Source organism: Schistocerca piceifrons, chromosome 11, assembly GCF_021461385.2.
Source record: "Schistocerca piceifrons isolate TAMUIC-IGC-003096 chromosome 11, iqSchPice1.1, whole genome shotgun sequence".
Classification (NCBI taxonomy): domain Eukaryota; kingdom Metazoa; phylum Arthropoda; class Insecta; order Orthoptera; family Acrididae; genus Schistocerca; species Schistocerca piceifrons.
Window position 1 is genome coordinate 77,052,423 of NC_060148.1, and position 22,319 is coordinate 77,074,741.

General features: G+C 42.5%; 1 protein-coding gene across 1 annotated transcript in view; it reads left to right on the forward strand.

Moving 5' to 3' along the window:
* The first annotated feature begins 12,940 nt into the window (after positions 1-12,940).
* Positions 12,941-22,319, forward strand: part of LOC124719720 (BTB/POZ and MATH domain-containing protein 4-like) — a 257,521-nt gene continuing 248,142 nt past the window's right edge. The window contains exon 1 of the mRNA XM_047244923.1: positions 12,941-12,961. The gene's annotated coding sequence lies outside the window, so the exon portion shown is untranslated. The remainder of the gene's footprint in view (positions 12,962-22,319) is intronic.

A 22,319-nucleotide genomic window follows, 5' to 3' on the forward strand; every position in this document is an offset into this window, starting at 1 on the left:
GGAAATAACTCTAAACATTTACAATTTGCCACGAAAACGAAGTACAATAATTCAATGAAGATTAAGAAGATGCAGAACCACAAGATCCACTACTATAAGACGAGCGAGCGCCGCAAAATAGGTTAACTTACGATGATAGCAGACGATGATACCGTCGACACTTCCTTCCCGGGAAACCTTGGCCTGCCATGACGTGACGAGACGATGCGGTCTGTTGATGACTTGTCTGAAAGCCGCCATTAAAATGCATTGTGGAATGTTATGACTTGACATTACACGACTTGACGGCCAAGGTGAACTGGTCTTAAAAAGAGTCATCCCGAGATCATGTGACAATTTCAGTTTAATGTTGACAACATGCGTAGCACGCGATGCACACTCCAGAGATTTTTCTACTCTGTGACTTTGACCGACGTCTTATCTGAGTCACAGACGCTACTTAGAGGCGTCATCTGAAGGCAATGAGGTTTATTCCTAAACCAGAGAAGGTATCTCAGAAAAGAAAGATAATACACATACATACAATAACATCCCATTGCAGCTCACGCGATTAATTACATTGTTGAAATTGGGGTGACAGAAAAGAAAGTAACAACATAAAACACATACATGCATTAAATAAATTATTATCACAGTTTACACGAGCAAGTGAAAGAACCATAGACGGCCTTCAAAGTCCACTGCAATATCACTCGTAGTAAACTCGTAATCTACATCTACATGCCGGCCGAATGGTTCTAGGTGCTTCAGTCCGGAGCCGCGCTGCTTCTAGTCGCAGGTTTGAATCCTGCCTCGGGCATGCATGTGTGTGATGTCCTTAGGTCAGTTAGGTTTAAGTAGTTCCTAAGTCTAGGGGACTGATGACCTCAGATGTCAAGTCCCATAGTGCTTAGAGCCCTCTACACCTACATGGACACTTTACAAATCACACTTACGTGCTTAGCAAAGGGTTCATCGAACCACCTTCACAATAATCCTCTATTATTCCAATCACGAACAGCGCGCGAAGAAACGAACACCTATATTTTTCCGAGCGAATTCTGATTTCCTTATTTTATGATGATGATCGTTTCTCCAGATGGAGGTCGGCGTCAAAAAAATATTTTCGCATTTGGAGAAAAAACTTGGTGATCGAAATTTCGTGAGAAGTGTCTAGAACAACGAAAAACGCCTTATTTTTAATGATGTCCGCCCGAAATTCTGCATCACGTCTCTCCCCTACTTCTCGATGGTACAAAATGTACTGCTCTTCTTTGAACATTCCCGATGTAGTCCGTTAATTTTATCTGGTAGGGATCTCACCCCGCACAGCAGCGCTCCAAAAGCGGACAGACAAGCGTAGTGTAGGCAGTCTCTGTAGTCGATCTGTTGCATCTTCAGCCAGTAAAACGCAATCTTTGGTTCGATTTCCCCCACAACATTTCCTGTGTGTTCTCTCCATTTTATGTTGTTCATAATTGTGATTCCTAGGTCTATCTATACCTGGATCCCGCTCCAGCTACTGCCAGTTCTGGGTGCTGACGAGTCCTCTCCATTTGTTTCGGTCCTCCCACCGCTTTTCTTCCTCCACATGCTGCCAGGTCACACCTCTCCTTTCCACAGATATTCTCACTCCCGTTTTCCACCGTGTTCTTGGGCGCCCTCTAGGTCTTTTTCCATCCATCTTTAGTTCTTCCATAATTTTGGGGAGTCTCTGCCCACACACCCTCTTAACATGCTCGTACCATCTTAATCTCTTTTTTCTGTTTCTTCTCTCATGCATTCTTGTTTAAGGTCCTTTCTGATATCTACGTTCCTTACTCTGTCCATTCTTGTTTTTCCCTAAACTCCTCTGAGAAATTTCATTTTCCCTGCTTGCAGTTTGCTCCAGTCCCTCCCTGTCATTGTCCATGTTTCTCCTCCATAGGTAACAATAGGGAAGCAATAACTCCCATACATAAGGAGTTTTGCTTTTTCTGAAACTTCATTATTCCAAATCAGGTGTTTTATTGTTTAGTAGAAATTACTTCCCTTCTGTAACCTCCTATTAATTTCGTTTGTTATTCTTCCATCACTAGACATTTCACTCCTTAAATAAGTGAAACTGTCTACCATGTTGAGGGGTTCTCCATTCAAAGTAATATATCCATTGATCCCTCTGTCTCTTCCAAATACCATTACTTCACTCTTATCTTTATTTATTTTTAATCCATACCTTTTCATTATTTCCTTCCACACATCAAGTTGTAACTGTACATGTGCCTCTTTATCGCCCCATATTACCATAGCATCTGCAAAAATAATCTTTCTGTCTTTTTCTTTTACCATATCTTTAACTGCCCTATTCATTTCTCCATCACAGCATTAAAAAGTGCAGTAGGTAGAATACTTCCTTGTTGAAGTCCTTGTCTTATTTCGAAGTATTCAGAGTTCCCTAATGATGTTCTAATTCTATAATTGTGTCCTTTGTACATTGTCTTCATTACATTAATTTATTCATCTTCTATATCTATTTTCTTCATTTCTTACCAGAGTCTTTCCAGTTAACTGAGTCATATGCCTTTTCTATGTCGATAAAAACAATTATCACCCTTTTGTTACATTCCCAACTTTTTCCCATCAGTTGACAGATGTAAAATATTAGGTCGATTGTGCTTCTTCCTTTCCTAAACCCATGCTGTTCTGCACTCAGCTCCTTTTCTATCTTTCACTTATTCGATTTAGTAAAATTCTTTCAAAAATCTTGGCTATATGACTCATACATGTTACTCCTCTGTAGTTTTTACAAAGTCTTTTATTGCCATTTTTTAAGATGGGAACAACGCCTCCTCTTCTTCAATCATCAGGTGCTTACTATTTTACACTTTGACGGGTGCGTATTGTGCCACCACCTATCGGGTCTTCATGAAACTATGAGGGCTCAAGCGGAAGTATTCCACGATTCCCCACAACATATTCCTCATTTCTTTCAAGCAAAACTGGTGGAGGAAAACAAATGTGCTGCATTACTTACTTAATGCCTCTGGTTAACCCTAAATTACAAATACTGTAATTACTCCGAAAGTACTAACTAGATTTTGAAGAGCGAAATGCTGTAGACTTGGTCTCTTTCAGAACTACGATACTAACAGCAGAAACTACAACAGTCCTATTGCAAAAAGCTAAATTGATACCGATATCCCTGCGATTGATATAACTATGAAAACAGACTATACGTCGTTCACTGAAGCCTTTCTCACAGTATTTAATATGGGGCAAATCGTATTACAGTATCTTAAACGAGTCCAGAAATGTGACTTGTGGTGCTCAGCTGTATCACTGTGTGTCTTGGGATGAATGATCAGTGTGCTGCAGGTGGCTTCACTCGCTCTATGGCCGACTGTCGACAGCTCCAGATGTGAGCGATCCTTCGTTGATTGGAGGCAAAGTGACTCTGGCGTCGGAAGGCTACGGCCTCTGTCATTTCATCACTAACACGTATTATGCACTTTGCTTTCAAATCCTCACGATACAAAAGACAACCAAAAAACCCAAGATCTGCGGAGTACACGACATTCCTTCAGAGTCACTAAGATGCTTGGCTACGCCAGCCAGGATAAAACATCCCCCCCCCCCCCCCCCTGGTGTGCAAGACATATGAGGCAAGCAACGTATCCTCAGAGTTCAAGAAGAATGTAACGATTCCTGTCCCAAGGGAGGCAGGTGGTTACAGGTGCGGAGACAGCGGAACTTCATTTACCTGACCCTTCTTAATTCAGATATGTCGCTCATCTGAATAACTATATAGTATTGGATACTGCAGAGGCAACAATCGATGGTGACAAACATTAAATTTAAATACAGCCACTGGCATACAGAGATCCAAGCGCAGTGGCAGTTAACAAGTCAACATCGAGTTGTGTAGTTTCCTCTATTGGCCCATCTGTTGCGAATATAGAGGGACATCAAAGAGAAGGAACGTGCTTATGTCCAAGGTCAGCAAGATAGTTGTCTTGCAGAGGATGGGTAAAGTAGAACTGTTGAACAAAATTGTTGTTTAATTTGTTGTTGGAGCTTCAACGATTTCAGATAGGAAGAGGAAACGGAAAGAAATTGAACACCATTGTTTCGAAATGGTGAGTCCTTATGGTGATATTACTTCCTTTTGTTCGTCTTCGGCCAATGTAAACAATTCAGCAGGGACACCTGTGTGGTCCTGATGAGCACAAACAATGTACGAATACGTCTAAAATTAAATCCACCGGTTATTTCACTGTATAAAAGCTATTGTACTTCTTCCGTATCTTGGCAAAATTTAAGTGAAAATATCTTACAATTTGTGTGTTGCCATGAAAATAAATTTAACATGTTTTAATGGCATTTAACCAATGTCTTCTAACTGTTTTTTTTCATTTCCTGGTTACCCCTGTCCCACCTACATACACACCTCCGTCCACACGACTGCTCTGCTATTCGCACCTAAGTGCCTGGCAGAGGACTCGCCGGACCGCCTCCGCACTCTGTCTGCACCGTGCCTTTCTCGAACACCACGTGGATAAAACGGCCACTTAAATGTGGTGTGTTGTCTCTTAGTTTACCACGGTGATCATTTCTCCCTGTGTAGGTGGGCGTCACCAAAATATTTTCGCCTATCATATCCGTGTCACTCTGGCCCTATATCGCGATAACACGAAATGAGCTGCCCTTCTCTCAAACTTTTCGGTGTCTTCCGTCAGTCCTATCTGGTAAGGGGCCTATACTGTACAGCAACACTCCAGAAGAGAATGGACGAGATTCGTGTAGGCATTCTCTTCACAAGACCTGCTGCATCTTGTAAGTGTTCTGCCAATAAACGCCGACTTCAGTTAGCCTTCCCCGCAACATTATCTATGTGTCTTCCAGAATCCTATAGCAAATCGACGTCAGTGATGTGGGTCCGTAATTCAGTGGATTATTGCTGTTCCCCTTCCTGTGTACCGGTGTGACGTGTGCCACTTTACGGCCTTCAGTTACGGGTCTCTCGTCGAGCAAGCGGTTGTATGCGATTGCTAAGTACGGGACTGTTACATCTGGAGACTAACTGGTGTACAATCTGGACCTGAGGACCTGCCCTCATTAAGTGATTTAAACTGCTTAACTCCTCTGAGGATCTGCAAAGTTTCTCATATTTGTAGCTGTCATTGACTCTAATTCTGGAATACTTACTTCATCATCTTCGCTGAATTTGGGAAACCGCTTTCAGTGACTGTCATAGGAAACATCAGAATTCCTATCGCAGAGTGCGGGTGGTGTCTGTGTCTTTGGGCTGGTGTAATGTTACTACGACCTGAACATCTCTGATTTTCTGCCAGTTTTCGAGACACACTTTCGTTGTGTGAACTATTAAACTCATCTCGCGTAGAATTCCACGCTAAATTTCCAGCTCCAGTAAGGACATCGCCAGTCACGATTTTGCGTTTTTTCTGTGTTGCGACGTCGGTACCACACCTGTCAAGTGAAGATGTCCATGACCCTAGGTATTAGAAACGGCAGTTAGTTCTGAGTACACATTACATTTTTACTGTTTGATCAATGTAAACCGTACCTGAATCTGATAAAGAATAGTGCCATCAAAAGGAAGTGAAGAAAGGCGGGAGAGAGGTCGGACAATTTACACCAAATAGCTAAAAGGGTTGTGGCTAAGACGATACCTGAAAGTAACTCGTACAAAAACTTTACGATGCAGCCCTGTTAAAATCTCAAACACTTTGGAATTGCTATAAAAGTCCCCTAAAGCTTGGGAAACCTATATGGAATCGACTGGAAAATCCCCTACTTATCCATGTCAAAGACGATGGAATACACAATATAACCGCGGGACCTGTGCGAAACATGCTCGATGTTACAGTTTTAAATAATGTCAGTTTTTCGAATAAGTTTAGTCATTGGTGTAAGGGTAGTTGTGGGAACAAGAGGAAATATTTTTAAAAACTAATCGAACTACGTGAAATAATAATCGTGGATTATGTATGATACGTTCATGTTTCGAAAAATGTGTTTTGCATTCGGACTATTTGTCCCGGTTTGTACGAGTGGCAGAGACCAGGGACTGTCAGTGCATCCACGTTTCCTGTAACTTCCTCTCGAGAGACATTTTCAGTTACAGTGAGCACGTTAGATCATGGTGGCTCTAGGTAAATCAGAATTGAAGGTGGCAATGGCAGATATGTCTGTCGTTTCAGAAGGTATACTCGATTAGGAAAGTCAACTTTACAATGGCAGATATAGCGGATAACTTCAGTGGCCACAGACATTATCTGTGACAGTGCTGTATATAAACTGTCCAGTTAATAAGTGCTTTACAACAAATAAAATTATTTTTGTAACAAGGTGGTATGAAGAGGGAGGCTGTTATTCCTGTTTAATAACTTAGCTTCGTAGACTATAGGTATGATGCTCGCCATCCGCGATACCCTTGAAAGTCTCCTTTAAGCTAAATTTTCCGCAAGTAGCAAAATTTTAGTGCAATACTAATATGCAATGACAGAAGCCGGTTAAAAAACTTTCTAACGATACCTCATTTACCCCCGTACGATTAGTATGTGTTGAGAAAAAGAGATGTTGGCTTGTCTACTAGTATGAAAAAGTTGACCTTAATTTGAGGTTTCTTAGGGTTTACGTTTGGAGCACAGTTTTATATGACCGTGAGACACGGACTGTCTGAAACCCAGAACAGAAGAGAATAGAAGTATGTAAGACGTGGTGCTACAGATCAATGTTGATAATTAGGTGGACTGATAAGGTAAGGAATGAGGAGGTTCTCAGCAGAGTTGGCGAGGAAAGGAATATATGGAGAAAACAATGACAACAAGAAGGGACAGGATGGTAGGACAGCTGTAAAGACATGACGGAATAACTCGCACAGTACTAGAGGGAGCTGTAGACGGTAGAAACTGTAGAGGAAAACAGAGACTGGAGTACAGCAAGCAAACAGTTGAGGACCTGGGTTGCCTGCGCTACTCTGAGGTGGAGAAGTTGGCACAGGAGGGGAATTCGTGGCGGACCGCGTCAAACCAGTCAGAAGAGTGATGAGTGAAGAAGTAAATAAATAAACGGTACGGAGTGTCGAATAGTGGTGAAGAGAGCGATGATGATACCCAATGACAATGACTCAGAAACGTCAAGATGTGAAGGGGACGTCAGACAAGAAGTGATAACTGATTACAATGGTTCCGGTTCGGCAATTTCGTGATTCGCTAATTGCAGTGTAGGTAGGAGTAAATTCCGTTCGACACGAAATCTAGATGTAAGAATTTCTTTGGAGATCCTCCACAATCACTTCTTTATGGGAGCTTGCTAACAAAGATGGTGAGCGAGACGAACAAATGTGCTGAACAGTTCATAAACGCACACGCAGGACACATTGAAACAGCGATCGTGTGTTCGCAAATGGGTAGAAAAAAGTATTGGGGAATTGTAATCTTTATTCGATATCTTATTCCTCTCAGGGATTATTTAAAGACTGAATTTTGAAATGTACTATTTGAGGTTCCTTCATTTTAATGACAAGAGTGTTTATTCAAAATGACTCTGGTATTCTCGCTGAATTGTGTAGATACAGATCTGTCATTTACCATCTATAGAAAACACTTGAGGAGGCTTTTTACTCCCGGACATGAGTTATGCCATCATAAATCGCTGTTAATTGTGGAAAGGGCGGGACGTCTATCAATCTCGCTTTGATATTAAATAGTTTCGCTTGTGTAAAGCAGGTAGCGTTTCTTTGTGACACTTTGTAACTTGCAGTGGAAAAGACATTGTGTTTAAGCCACAATATAGTGAATATCCTCTAGTGTCTAAAGTCTTTGCTTCACCGATGTTTTAACAATGGATATACTTTGTCTACCGACAGGTTCTATATTATTAATCAGCGGTTCCATTTTCTCGTTTCTAAAAGCAGTGGCTGCATTGGAACTGTTAGTATTAACGGCAAGGAACCGACTTGGTGGTAAAATGCGGAAGACTTGAGTTTCAAATGAACCTCACAGAAAGAGGCAGTATCGATGTCAGCTGATCCTCTCAGCATGGAACCTTGACAGGCGTCGGTGCCGACACGTCTGGTGGGACGACTTCTTCCAGAATAACACACACAGTCTTTCGCGTAAAAGCAGGCGCCGACGCGAAAATGCCGTGGGTGTTGCCAATTGGAAAAAAGCGAGAAGAAAAGCACGTGTGTTTTGTGTAGAGTGCGAAGTTGGGGTTTGTGGAACACGATGCTTTGAACAGTATCATTCAAAATCTAATTTGTAATAAATTTGTTCGACAAAGCTGCAGATACACTGATTCCACCAATATTATACTCCAGAATATCGAAACAAACACAAATTATATTAATTTTTATAAAAAGATCGTTATTGTGGAAAGCTGGAAACTATTTTCTAATAACAGTCGCCCAGCTTGAAAAACTCGCGCCAAAGCGCCGACCGAGGTGATTCTGTGACGTAACCTACAATTTACTCGTGAAGCAATAATTTGTATAACTGCAGCTTGCTCCTCTTAAAGGAAGAGAACGTAAACACATATTTGAAGCATGAGAAAATATATCTCGTTTGCTCTCTGTTCCTGTCATGATGGACAGTCTCTTTGACACGTAACAATTTTGTATGCAGCGTAATGATTCACAGATTCTCACACTTCTATCGATGTTCTAATAGACGAATATTTCTTTCAATGTAATTGTTTTTGCTTCAAGCCCGAATCAGTTGTAAGATTCTTCCCGTTTTTGGCAGAGATGTAGCAACAATTGTGGAATTGGTGTGATCCGTGTTGGAAAAAGTTTCATTGTTTTTGATGTCTTATTACCACATTTGTGTGTTTTTCATTTTATCAACAGTTGTGTTGGCTTATTTGGTACCTTACGTAACGTAGATATTGCATTCCATAGAAGTTTCCCATGTCTCGCGTTCATTGATCCGACTGGAGGTGTTGTGAACAAAACTTCACGTCGTCGAATAAATATACGTCTTTCTGCTGAAGGTCACGTCTTTCGCTGTTTACTAGCCTTTTTGATTCCCTTGTAAGAAAACGACATCCTTCATTAAATATATGTTACTTACAAGAGAATCGTAAGTAAAAAGTCGCGAAATGTACCACTTCATACCTCCCACGGTCCTTAGGAAATTCAACAAAAAAAATGAGGTGTAATGTTTTAGTTACTGCAGATTTTTACAGCATTACAGACGTTCCCTGTTGAAAAACTGTGTTACAAATGAATATAAATGATGCTATTCGCATTCCTCGTATATCGCATTCAGAACTATAGCTTAGTGTCCGCTTGGAGCGCTGCCGTCAGGGGTGTATAGTGAGCGGGAAGGAGTGTCGGCAGTGTGTGTGTCGGACTATGGCGACATCCACCACGAGGGGAGCAGAGGCGGGGGCCGCCCCCTGCACGCGAATGAGGCGCTTCTGTCTCCAGCTCTGCCTCTCTCCCTCCCTCCCCCCGCTTTCCCCGTCTCTGTCCATCTGCCTGTCTATCTGTCTAGGTATCTGGAGGACGCAGCATGTTATCTCGGAAGGAGACTTACCAACAGGTGTGGGAGTAGCTTGAGACACGCCTCAGGGATGTGTGTTGCATGCACTGCTGTCCACGTCGTATGCTAATGACCTTGGAGGCAATGTTAACAGTAAGGTTACAGTTTGTGCAGATGATACATTCTCTATAATGAAGGAGTGTCTGAAAGAAGCTGTACAAATATTTATTCATATGTTCACATGATTTCAAAGTAAAAGAGGCTTCGACAAATTACTGTAAGCGGGAAGAAATGTAAGGCAAATCGTGTGATGGTGGCTAGACGAACACCCTGCCATCCACTTCAGTCTGTTTGGCAGAGAAATTACGCACAAAATTGTGCACTTAAAAACTCGCTGAAACGTCGTATTCAAAGGTTGTTGTAATATTAGTGAGTCACTTTTGGAATGAGTCAACTTATAAAAAGACCTGGGTGTGGCACACTGAGGTGATATAAAATGGAAGTATCACATAGTCTCAGTTGTAGGTAAACTAGATGGCAGAGTGGACGAGATCACTGGATGAATGCGGTGAGTCTACAAGGGAGACAGCTTACGAAACACTCGTGTGGTCCATCCTAGACTACCGCTCGGGTGTGTGGGACACATTACAAAAAGAAATAACAGGGAATCTTGAACGCGTACAGAGAAGGGTAGTGCGAATAGGCAAAGTAGTGTTTGCGTGAAAGCCTGCTTACAGGAAATTCCAGAGCCAGCAGTGGGTGAGCAGGGCTCAGCCGGCGTGGGGACGTGTGCCCAAGTTCTGCGAGGGGCCCTCCCACACCCTCCCCCCCAACCTCCCAGTCCCTCCACCAACACAGCTCACATATCTCCGTGACGTTCAAAAGAATTCTAACTTCCGTCATTAACGTAGTACCAGTGCTTCAGTAGACTGTTACCGCAGGGGACCTACTGTCGCTGTAGGAAAATAGTTAGTTGGAGAAGAAATCTTAATAGTTATAGTTATTACAAAAATGTTAATAATAAGACTGCTACGGGAATCCTTCCAATTCAATGAAATTCAAAATCAGGTAAGGTTCACAAATTTTGCTTCAATGTTTTCATCACTCGACTGTGCTCTGTGTTCACAAGAAATTAACTGAGTTGTAGGTTATAAACACAAAGGGTATACACAAAACATCTTTTCCTCGCTATTTGAAGAGCAAATTCATGAATAGTATCTTCAGAACTCAGTTTTCGAACCGCGCCGTGTTCTATTGAGAACATGGCCGACATGCTGCTTCGGAAATAATTCTTGACGAGCTCTGAACGTGGAAAGCTTGTTTCAGCGGAGGCGACAGTTCCTGGCACGGCTGGCAAAATACTGTGGGCGATGTAAATCCTGTGAAGCGGGTTTGCAGCGTCATTCGAGTATTTCAGTATTAACGTAGGAGTTTTCACGTCATCGGGCGCCATTTCTCTGAGCACATTAATTTCTGTCAAGACAGCTGAAGCAACAATGTCTTTCGAACATTCTCAATTTATGTTTACACTTAGCTCTTTCTCAAGGTTTGTAGACAGCATTTTCAACTCTTCGTCCTGTATGTATTTTAAACTGTGTAGAGAAAACAAACAGCCGAGTACTCCGGAATACTTAGCCATTTGGCGAAACCTCTCTTTCAAACTTTTTAACACTGTCTCAACGACAGGGTAGAAAAAATCGATCCTATATGTCTCCTCTGACGGTTGAGCTCTGCAAACCAAATCGTCACCTTCATAATCAAATTGCTTCGCCTTCTTGCCAGTTCTCCTTTCTCCAAATTTTGGTCAAGTCTGCGAAGTTTCAGTTATCTCTTTCGCTGTTAACTGCATATTAACGAAAACTCCTTCGCGGAAATTCCCAATAAACGTAATTAGACTTTCGAGAGATTTAGTTGCTACTTTCACGTCAACGTTTTGCTGCTCGAACTGCCTTAATTGCTGCGCTAATGGCAAAGAGAAGACCGTACTATACGACAACGCCTACAATAAACTCGAAGCTTTTCAAATCGTCCACAGCAAGCGAGTGAGCTCCGCTCTTTGTTTTCGATTCAACAGCGGCGTCGCTCACCTCAGGAAGGGCGCCTCTGACTTCTCTCGTCTGGCACTTTAACAGCTTTGACACTCTACACCCTACTTTGACATCGACTATCTGAAAGATTCTTCACTGTTAAAGTTGGCGCCCTGCGCAATAAGATTTCCCATCTCTGAGTGGATGCACTGAAAATAATGTATATTCTTTAAATTACACCAGAAAATGTGACTGCTTTTGCAGTAGATTTCGCCGCATCTAATAACACAAGACTGTGGCTGTCACATGGCGTATAAAATGCTCTTGGTTTGCACCTTGATATTCTGGCTTGAACACCACTTCGATAACCTTTTATAATCGATAACGTTGGCTTCTGCAATCATGAATATCGAGTCCTAGTTCATCTAGTTCCGACAAAACGGTTCCAGTCAAACTTTCTCCTGTTGTTGAAGTGACGCTCAGGAAGTCGAGGAAGTGTTATTCTACAGTCGCTGCGTCTTCTGATAAATTACAGACCTAACAATCAATGTCATTTGTTCCTTTGTGGCATGTATCAGGAGTACAATCAAGCACGTCAGAAACATATTTCCTTTCCTTTACAGAATTAACAATGGTGTTTTTTACTTTGTTGGCAACCAAATTTATGAGTTCGTTTTGAATGTTTTTTTTCCAAGACAATGGTCATGATTTTCTTGGGTCTTTACCACCTATAATGTTCATGCAAAACGGGGTCAAATTCTGCTGTCAATTCGATCAAACCAAGAAAACTACCATTATTTTCTTGATAGGGCACGTCGCTGCTTCCCTTTAAGGCCATAATACGTTGAACTAGGTACCTGATGGTGAGTGTAATGCTTCTTAGAACATGACGCTAATGTACTTTCTGTGACGCTTGATTGTTAGCGACAACAATGAGTAGAAAGGGCGCGGAGAGGGGCTGCGAAGCAATGAACCGAATATACGCATGGGCAACAGCCATGTGTTAATAAGCAGTACTGCAGTGCGTCGGTATCACAATAACCCTGGTTCCCTCGACTCTGGTGCGGGCATAATTTTCTGAGAGGTAGCCTACTCCAGAGGCCACAGTCGTGTCACAGTGATCGTAGAATTGAATTAAATTACCTTAAAATTAGTTTCACAAACATGTTACTTAATTTTTTCAGCTCGTCCGCAATAACAAAACTAGGACGACAGTCTTCGTATTACATTCGCATGTTCTGCGCGCGGCCCCTGGAAGCGCTGCCCCCTGTGAGGCCCCCGTAGCAGACTGCAGTTGGTACCTGCCGGCCTCGCAGCCGTTGGCAGCACTGACTGCGTGCCACAGCCCTGCCGCTTCAGGCGTCTGTCGCATTTGTAGCGAGTCGTGTCCAGTGAGACGTTCTGCATTGGGGTTTCGTGCTGCTGCTGCTGCTGCTAGATCCGTGTCACACTCACATACTTAATAAGGTAAGGATTACTGTTACCATGCGTTCCCGAGGTCTTGAATTATTTCTTTCTGTTGTTTTTGCAAAGCCATCGTAGCTGTACGGTCTCATTTAATTCCCAATGGAGCCTATTGCGTATAAATCAAACCGCTTTCGGTCATTATACTCTCAAAATACTAGCGAACTTCCTATTATAAATCCTGGTATTTTAAAGTCCTACAGACATTCCTATTAATTCTGCTGTTTTACAGACTTCAGGCATGAGTGAAAAGCATAGGCCTGGACGAGATTTCTTCTCTTATTCGCGCAATTTTGTTGAATTTTGTTTTGTTGAAATATAGTATTGTATTCGTACACATTTGATGCATAAAAGGGCTATTCTGCTTGTTAGCAATAACAGAACGGAATGGTGGAACATTGCTTCTGCAAGTACATACTGTTCAATGATAGAACTTGGACCACTTATGTATTAAGGAATTACTTTCCGCCAGGATACTGCATAGACCTGGGACAGCCTGCTCCTATTGTTTTGTGGCTCGAAATAAAATCAAGCGAGACGCGTTTTGACAGTTCCGTACTGGTGCATTAAATCAGGTATATTCGAAGCAGTCAGCCGAATTTAGTACAACTAATCTGCTAGCTTCTTCTTCCCAGTCCCATGTTAGCAAACATCAGCACGTTACGTCACGCAAATGTGTTGTAGTACAGAACGCTTTTCCATTTAATTTCGATATTTGTCACTTTTCTAGAGTAATGTTTTTGGTGAAAGTCTGTTGTGTAGTCAATAAGATAGATAAGGTTATCCTCCATTTCGTCTTTACTGAGTATGTGTAAGTGCAGAAATTAATGAATTCTTAAATTGACCCAGAATTGACCTTCTTGCTACAAATGTTGTCAAAATGCCCGTAGTTTTCACTTCTGTTAATAGTGTATCTCCAGACACTGACTGGCTACAAATATAAAAAAAGGAGCCGCTTTTCTAATAAGGGAGTATCTGAATGAAGAGTGCCCCACGTAAAGGACCAGTATTGAAACACTTTTACAGTAAAACCATCCATCCTCAGAACCTTTTCTGATAAGTCTTTGTCGTTGCTCAGAACGTTATCAAAATACAGTGTATCAGTTACAAGTCTTCGTGCAGAACTCAGATCTAACAGCCCACAGGTGTACTTCCGGTTCATAGTGTGTCCATTGGACACTACGAACAGGCAGTTCACCTGTGGACTGTTTCATTAACAAATACGTTGGGAGAAACTGAAGATTCACATACATGTTCTTGTCAAACCAAACGGGTGCTCCTGAGTAATACTTTATTAGGATAGATAATTATTCAACTGTTGCGGTTTTAAGAAGAACGCATTGTTACAGCTGTAGTTACCTACAGTATAAAGCGTGTTGCTGTTACGTAGAGAAAGCTATACATAGTTTATATCAGAGCAAGCAGGTATCTTGACATTAATACGTTAAGAGTAATTTCATCGTCTTTTGTGGAAGTAAATTAAAAATAGCAATGCAGGTGGTTGTAGACAAACTTCCGGGAAGAGGGGCTGATACGATAGCTTCTTCCCCACCTCTGTAAAATATTGGTTGTGCAGACCAACTGGTCTGTATACATACATACATACATACGTTAATCCTTATTCCATAGGTCATGAATACGACATTTCGTAATGACGTAGAATGTAACTTCAAGTTTACTTTACACAGAATAATTATTTTTTATAGTTAGTACTTCATATCTAAAAATTCATCTATTGAGTAGTTGTCATTCAGAAATGTTGTTAATCTGTCTTTACATGATGGTTGGTTATGTCAGACTTTTAATGCTATTTGGCAGATAACCAAAGAGTTTTGTGGCAGCATAATTCACCTCTTTCTGTGCCAAAGTGAGATTTGATCCAGACTAGTGAAGATCGTTTTTCCTAGTGTTGTAGCTATGCACTTCACTGTTATTTTTTAATTGGCGTGGGTAATTAATGACAAATTTCGTAAGTGAATATATGTACTGTGAATATCCCGACTTCCTTAAATAAATGCCCTCAAGGTGATCTTTGGTGGGCTCAATCCGTTATTCTAATTACACGCTTTTGTGCAATGGATACTTTCTCTCTTAACGACGAATTCTCCAAAATGTGATGCCACATGTAAGAAGTGAATGAAAAGAGGCATAGTAGGCTAGTTCACCAATATGTTTCACCAAAATTTTCAATAACCTAAATAGCACAAGTAGCTGAACCTAACCATTTCAGCAAATTATGTATGTTTCTTCCAATTCAATTTCTTGTCAATGCAGACAACCAGAAATTGAATATTGTGCCTTAGCAACAGACTTTCGCTTATAATCTACACTCCTGGAAATTGAAATAAGAACACCGTGAATTCATTGTCCCAGGAAGGAGATACTTTATTGACACATTCCTGGGGTCAGATACATCACATGATCACACTGACAGAACCACAGGCACATAGACACAGGCAACAGAGCATGCACAATGTCGGCACTAGTACAGTGTATATCCACCTTTCGCAGCAATGCAGGCTGCTATTCTCCCATGGAGACGATCGTAGAGATGCTGGATGTAGTCCTGTGGAACGGCTTGCCATGCCATTTCCACCTGGCGCCTCAGTTGGACCAGCGTTCGTGCTGGACGTGCAGACCGCGTGAGACGACGCTTCATCCAGTCCCAAACATGCTCAATGGGGGACAGATCCGGAGATCTTGCTGGCCAGGGTAGTTGACTTACACCTTCTAGAGCACGTTGGGTGGCACGGGATACATGCGGACGTGCATTGTCCTGTTGGAACAGCAAGTTCCCTTGCCGGTCTAGGAATGGTAGAACGATGGGTTCGATGACGGTTTGGATGTACCGTGCACTATTCAGTGTCCCCTCGACGATCACCAGTGGTGTACGGCCAGTGTAGGAGATCGCTCCCCACACCATGATGCCGGGTGTTGGCCCTGTGTGCCTCGGTCGTGTGCGGTCCTGATTGTGGCGCTCACCTGCACGGCGCCAAACACGCATACGACCATCATTGGCACCAAGGCAGAAGCTACTCTCATCGCTGAAGACGACACGTCTCCATTCGTCCCTCCATTCACGCCTGTCGCGACACCACTGGAGGCGGGCTGCACGATGTTGGGGCGTGAGCGGAAGACGGCCTAACGGTGTGCGGGACCGTAGCCCAGCTTCATGGAGACGGTTGCGAATGGTCCTCGCCGATACCCCAGGAGCAACAGTGTCCCTAATTTGCTGGGAAGTGGCGGTGCAGTCCCCTACGGCACTGCGTAGGATCCTACAGTCTTGGCGTGCATCCGTGCGTCGCTGCGGTCCGGTCCCAGGTCGACGGGCACGTGCACCTTCCGCCGACCACTGGCGACAACATCGATGTACTGTGGAGACCTCACGCCCCACGTGTTGAGCAATTCGGCGGTACGTCCACCCGGCCTCCCGCATGCCCACTATACGCCCTCGCTCAAAGTCCGTCAACTGCACATACGGTTCACGTCCACGCTGTCGCGGCATGCTACCAGTGTTAAAGACTGCGATGGAGCTCCGTATGCCACGGCAAACTGGCTGACACTGACGGCGGCGGTGCACAAATGCTGCGCAGCTAGCGCCATTCGACGGCCAACACCGCGGTTCCTGGTGTGTCCGCTGTGCCGTGCGTGTGATCATTGCTTGTACAGCCCTCTCGCAGTGTCCGGAGCAAGTATGGTGGATCTGACACACCGGTGTCAATGTGTTCTTTTTTCCATTTCCAGGAGTGTATATTTATCAATGGTGTTATGCCATTTACTGTACAGAATTGTGTAACCTGTTTGTTCTCAAAATTTAGTGATTCCATTTGCAGAGAACCACTTACTAATTTTCTGAAATAAATTAGCCTATTTACAATTTCTGCAGCTGATTCTTGCTTGTCAGGTGTGATTACTTGTATCAATAGCAAAAAGAACTAGCTTTGCATCTTCATGAATATAGAGTGGCAAGTCATTAATATATATTCTGTACTGCTAATTTCAGCCTTCTGCATTCTTCGAGTTAAATGAGTCGAACCATATGTGCACCGTCCCACTCATACCACAATACTTCAGTTTATCTAGAATAATTTCATGATTTACACAATCAAAAGCCTTCGAGAGGGGACAAAATATCCCAATGGGTGATGTTTGGTTATTCAATGCATTTAATATTTGATCACTGAAAGCATATATAGGCCCATTGCATCTTCTTTTGAAAAGCCTTTCTGAAAACCAAATTGACATTTTGTTAGTACTTCATTTTTACAAATACGTGATGCTACTCATAAATACATTACTGTTCAAGAATTTTGATTAAAGCTGTCAGAAGTGAAATTGGGTGGTAGTTAGCATCAGACCTATCTCCTTTTTTTATGCAGTGGTTTAACAATAGCGGATTTGTCCATCTGGAAAAATTCCCTGTTGCATTGAGCTACTACATATGTGGCTGAGAATCCTTCTTATTTGTTGGGAACAAGCTTTAAGTTCTCTGTAGCGAAGCAAGAGGTCTAGGTTGGTTTGGAAGAAGATGGTATGGTTGAAAGACGAATAAGAGAATGAACGTGTACGCGAAATTGTACCGGCCATGACCTTCTTCTGTGCGGATGCACACACATTCCCTGAACTCTTACGGGACTCGGTAAGAAATCGACGAGTAGTGAGTGTGTTGGGGGTGGGACACTACGAACGTAGTGTGTGGTCATACAAGGTGAGATTGTGGGTCTCGCGGGAGGCGTGCGCGAGATAGGCCCTGCAGTCGCTCTATCCTCTGTGCCCTCGGTGGCTCAGATGGATGGTGTCTGTCGTGTAAGCAGGAGATCCCGTGTTCTATTCCCGGTCAGGGCACACATTTTCACTTCTCCTCGTGATGTATATCAACGCCTGTCATTAGCTGAAGGTATTAATCATTCTAATTTCGAAATAAAGGGTGGGGCTATGAATTCGTGTGTAGCATATACTTCATCATTAGAAGAAACCAGATGTAAACAAACACAAGCGCGATGATTGGTCAGCAGCCGTAGCTCTCGTACACTGGTGGTGTTCCACTCTTGGAAGTAGGGCCAACGTAAGTGTTCGATAGGTTATTACTATGTCAGTGTGGAAGAACCTTTCAGTCATTCTGACAAATTAACATCCATTAACTTCTATACTAATCGTACTTTACCTACGTAACTTTTATCTTAAAAATTGTGTACAGTCACATTCTCTAACCAGTACTTGTGCTCTGATGGTCTCGCTGTTCATACGTACCGCTAAAATGGACGACACTGCTTTGCGCTCCGTAGTGAAACGCAATTGCCGGAACACCGTTAATTTCGAGAAACAAGTTGTTAATGTTCTTCACAAGGTTACAGACAAAATCAACTTTTGACTTTTCTCGGGTAGGTCTATGTATTAGAAGCAAGGGAGGTGTTGATTATAAGCATGGCGTGATCGATAGCGTCGTAGACTGACCACAGTGTGTGCCGGCGGGCGGTGGTTCTACACTCGATGTGGTGCATTATTTTGTTTTTGTTCGGTTTGAACACCTAAATCATTTAAATATGGGATTAATCAAATGTATGGTAATTAACTCATATGTCACAATCATTTTTAAGAAAAATGCACATCTTGTAGTTTACAATTACATATCACACGAAAATTTCTGGTTTTCATTGCAAGTATACATTCTTAGTTACAGATATATTATAAAAGATTGCAAAAGATGGTTGACGATAAAACATAACGTGATTAAATTTTTTGGAGAAAAATTAAAAAGTACTGTTTGAATATGCCCATTGTTTTGTATGACAGATGTGGTCTCACATGAGCCAGAGCGATAAATGTCGCAGAAAGATGGAAGACAATTTTGATGGCGTCGAGCACGCTGTACAAATGGATTATATTTAGAGTTGTGGTCGTAACACTGCAGTCTGAACCCGACAGAATTGATATGGAGCCAAGTTAAGGTATTTGTCGCGAGAAATAACAAGACATTACGCTGTCAAACGAACTGCAACTAATGCGCGAAGCTTTGTGACACGGCACTGCCAAACGATGGCGAACTGCAGAACAGCACGTCACGAAAGAGGAGGAGGAAATGTGGACATTTTTGTGTCTTGGGGTTCTGTCTCTGATGACTCGTTATCAACGTAGTTGTACTGAAGTGTATTCAGCGGTGTCCGATGTGGAAGGAGTTCAGAGATTACCAGACAGCTGACTCCGATACCTTCAGTGGCTTAGTATTTTACTACATTGCGCTTTCACGCCACACACAGCTCAAGTAGAAAAATTACCCTCGTTAGTCACGAATTTTCATCACTCCTGCTTTTAATTAAAATACTATGTTCGCTAATATCGATGGCATGTTATACTTCCCGTCCGGTCATCTGAGGAGAAAATCACCCGAGTTTTGCCATATATTATTTCCTTCTGTTTAAAAATTCACATCCAAAGCTGTATTGTCCTCTGCTCGTCTCTGTTTACGTCTGAACTGCCACTGCTCACACCAGTGCACGTTAGCTGGACCACTTGCCCGGCCAGCGCTGTCAAAGCTAAACGCGCCGGTAAAGCTGTTGTCCCGTATTACCGCACAAGTCGATACGCACAGCATAAAACGAAACCTCATTATCGTACTTGATTGCACTTGTGACCGCTTGGCATCTGCTCCACCTGAAACTAAATCCAAAGAGGTTCCAGCAAACGCGGAAGAGTACATAGTGTAATGTTTACATGAAGTTTAATGTGATGAACGGAGTATATTCCGATGTCCAGACTTGCAATACATTCAACGCACTTTGCCGTATATATCATGCCTTCCAAATTAAAATCTTAAAACTGCTAGGGCACAACCACGTACCGTAAAACAAGACTCCCCACCGAGTGTCCTGCCGATGCCACACACTGGCTTTGACCTGTGCCGTAGTTTCACGGGACTCTCTCTACTCCCAGTACAGAGGCAGAACACAACACTGACCTTTGTTTCCCTCCCACATTGTTGCTTGGAAGGCGCGGTGTGCTGACACGTTTCTGCAGCTGCGACTGAAAGGGCAGTTTGTGATTTGGTGAAGTGTATGAATGTGCTGTGATGGAAACAAACTAAATAGTCCTTGTCACTACACGTATTTTACGCATACTGCGTTTTGGGTAGTGGTTTATCCGGCGTTTTCGTCGTCGGTCAAAGATGGCCAGCGGTAGCAACAGGTGCGGTGTTTTCTTATTCCTAGTGTGGACACATCTCGTAGAGTACTGGTCCGTATTTCCTTTCACGAAATTCGTGCAGCAAGAATCGTCATGTGCTGTTAAATGTGCATTCAGTCTGCGTCGGAAAACAATATCTTTACTATTCACTCTTTAGGTGTTTCTGATCACGTGATCTTCTGATGCAAACCTGTAAAGTGTTATACGGAACTCAGAATTCAAATGATGGTTCACTCGTCAGTATGCAAATGAAGACAGTAATAAATTTGTCATCGGGATGGAAATTTCATTTTTAGCTACGTAATGCATACGAAGTTGTACGGAGAATTTTCCCGTCATTTAGAAGTCAGTAACTTTTATCATGACTTCAGTTGTGCCGTGTTGTGGTTGGTGGGAAACAGCAGTCGTTGTAGACGCCAGGTTATATTCAGTTTCCGCGAAGCGTAAGTGGTGCATTTCGGAGTCATTATTTATTAAGTTGCACACCACGAAACTCTGTGATACATTTTAGGGTACATAGGTATTGGAAAAGTGAAACGTCCTTCGCAATTGTGCAGTCCAGGCATGCAGTACAGAGCATTGGACAGCGTCTCCAGTACTTGGAGCTGGAACAACGGTTCTGCTCGATTGGTCGGCTGTGTTCCTGTGAAGACAAAAAAAGGAAATGGCGGAAGACAAGACTTTATGTGGGCCGTCAAGAATGGTTAAAAAAAGAAACTTATCACACTGTTACCCCGTGAGTTGAAGACATTTGCACGTGACTGTTATAATTATTTATCCATAAAAAAACCTAATCATTTGTCATGGCTGCTACTGGATAGGAGGTCCTAAATTCCGTATTATGAAACAGCACCGTTTCAGGGCAGCTCTACATGGAAGATTTTTTAAAACACGACACTTTCTTTCTGATGTGTTATCAGACGTCATATAAGGACGTATCGGCTGCTAAAGCCTTCATTACAGTCAGTTTACGGTGCGGGGGCTGATCTTCCAGCGGTTGATTGTGAGGCAGCGGTTGTAAGCGTTGAGTTACAGAGCAGAGGGTAGCTACGGAGGTGACTCGCGTCCTACCATCTCACCTTCACGTTTGTAAAGGTTCTGGGACTTCTTTATTAAGTTAATTGCAGTTAGTTCTTAGATATTAGACATTGTGTACATACAGTAGTTCCCTTTCTCTGGAGGCGTGCGTCTCAGGTCTGGGTTGTCATTGTCAATAATTTACAAATCTACATATTAAGTGTGAAACTCGCAAATGTGAATAAATATTCACACGTTGATCATCTGGAAAAGCAAATTGCCATTCAAAATAAAAAGCATAGAACTGAACGACACATTTGCCACAGAATAAAAAGGTAACGTAGTCTCAGCTATACATAAAATTTAGCCATATGTGAAGTGTACAAAAGACAATTTACGGGCTAGTTTTTCTAGGCCACTTCTTTCCCAGACAAAAATCTCCCATTAAAGGCTCTCTTCAACCACCTATATTACGCTTTTCTTGATTTTATTACACAAAATGCTACAGATAGTGGCGTGTTTTCGAGAGATGCTAGCTATGTTGAGGTTTCGAAAAGGCTTTACTTACTGGACACAAGGTAAGTGAGCTGATCGTTTACCTCACTTGTTAGAATGACTGCCCCTCCCCTTTTTTTCTGACTACGGACCAACTCCACACATCAGTTTTCAGATGTTTTAAAAATAAGTTTATTTTCTTGAGAAGCTTGAATGAGCAGGTTATTGCAATATGTGCTGGCTGGCTTAAGATTCTTTTTGCTTGTAAATCAGCAAGTGGTCTCACTTTTGGTGTTGATGAAGGTGTATTAGCAAGAGCAGTTGGCACAACTTTTTCAGTAAGTTTCGGAGCTAATTCTTGCCAACATCTCTCCCTTATCCACAGCCCGGTCCACATGAATGCAATACTTATGGCGTCAAAATAACGTCACGTTTGCAGAAACTCCTGTGAACTGTAAGTTACCTTTAACACAGCTCTGAGATCACACCACAGCGCTACGGAAGACGAAATACACTACTGGCCATTAAAATTGCTACACCAAGAAGAAATGCAGATGATAAACGGTTATTCATTGGACACATATATTATACTAGAACTGATATGTGGTTATATTTTCACGCAATTGGGGTGCATAGATTCTGAGAAATCAGTACCCAGAACAACCACCTC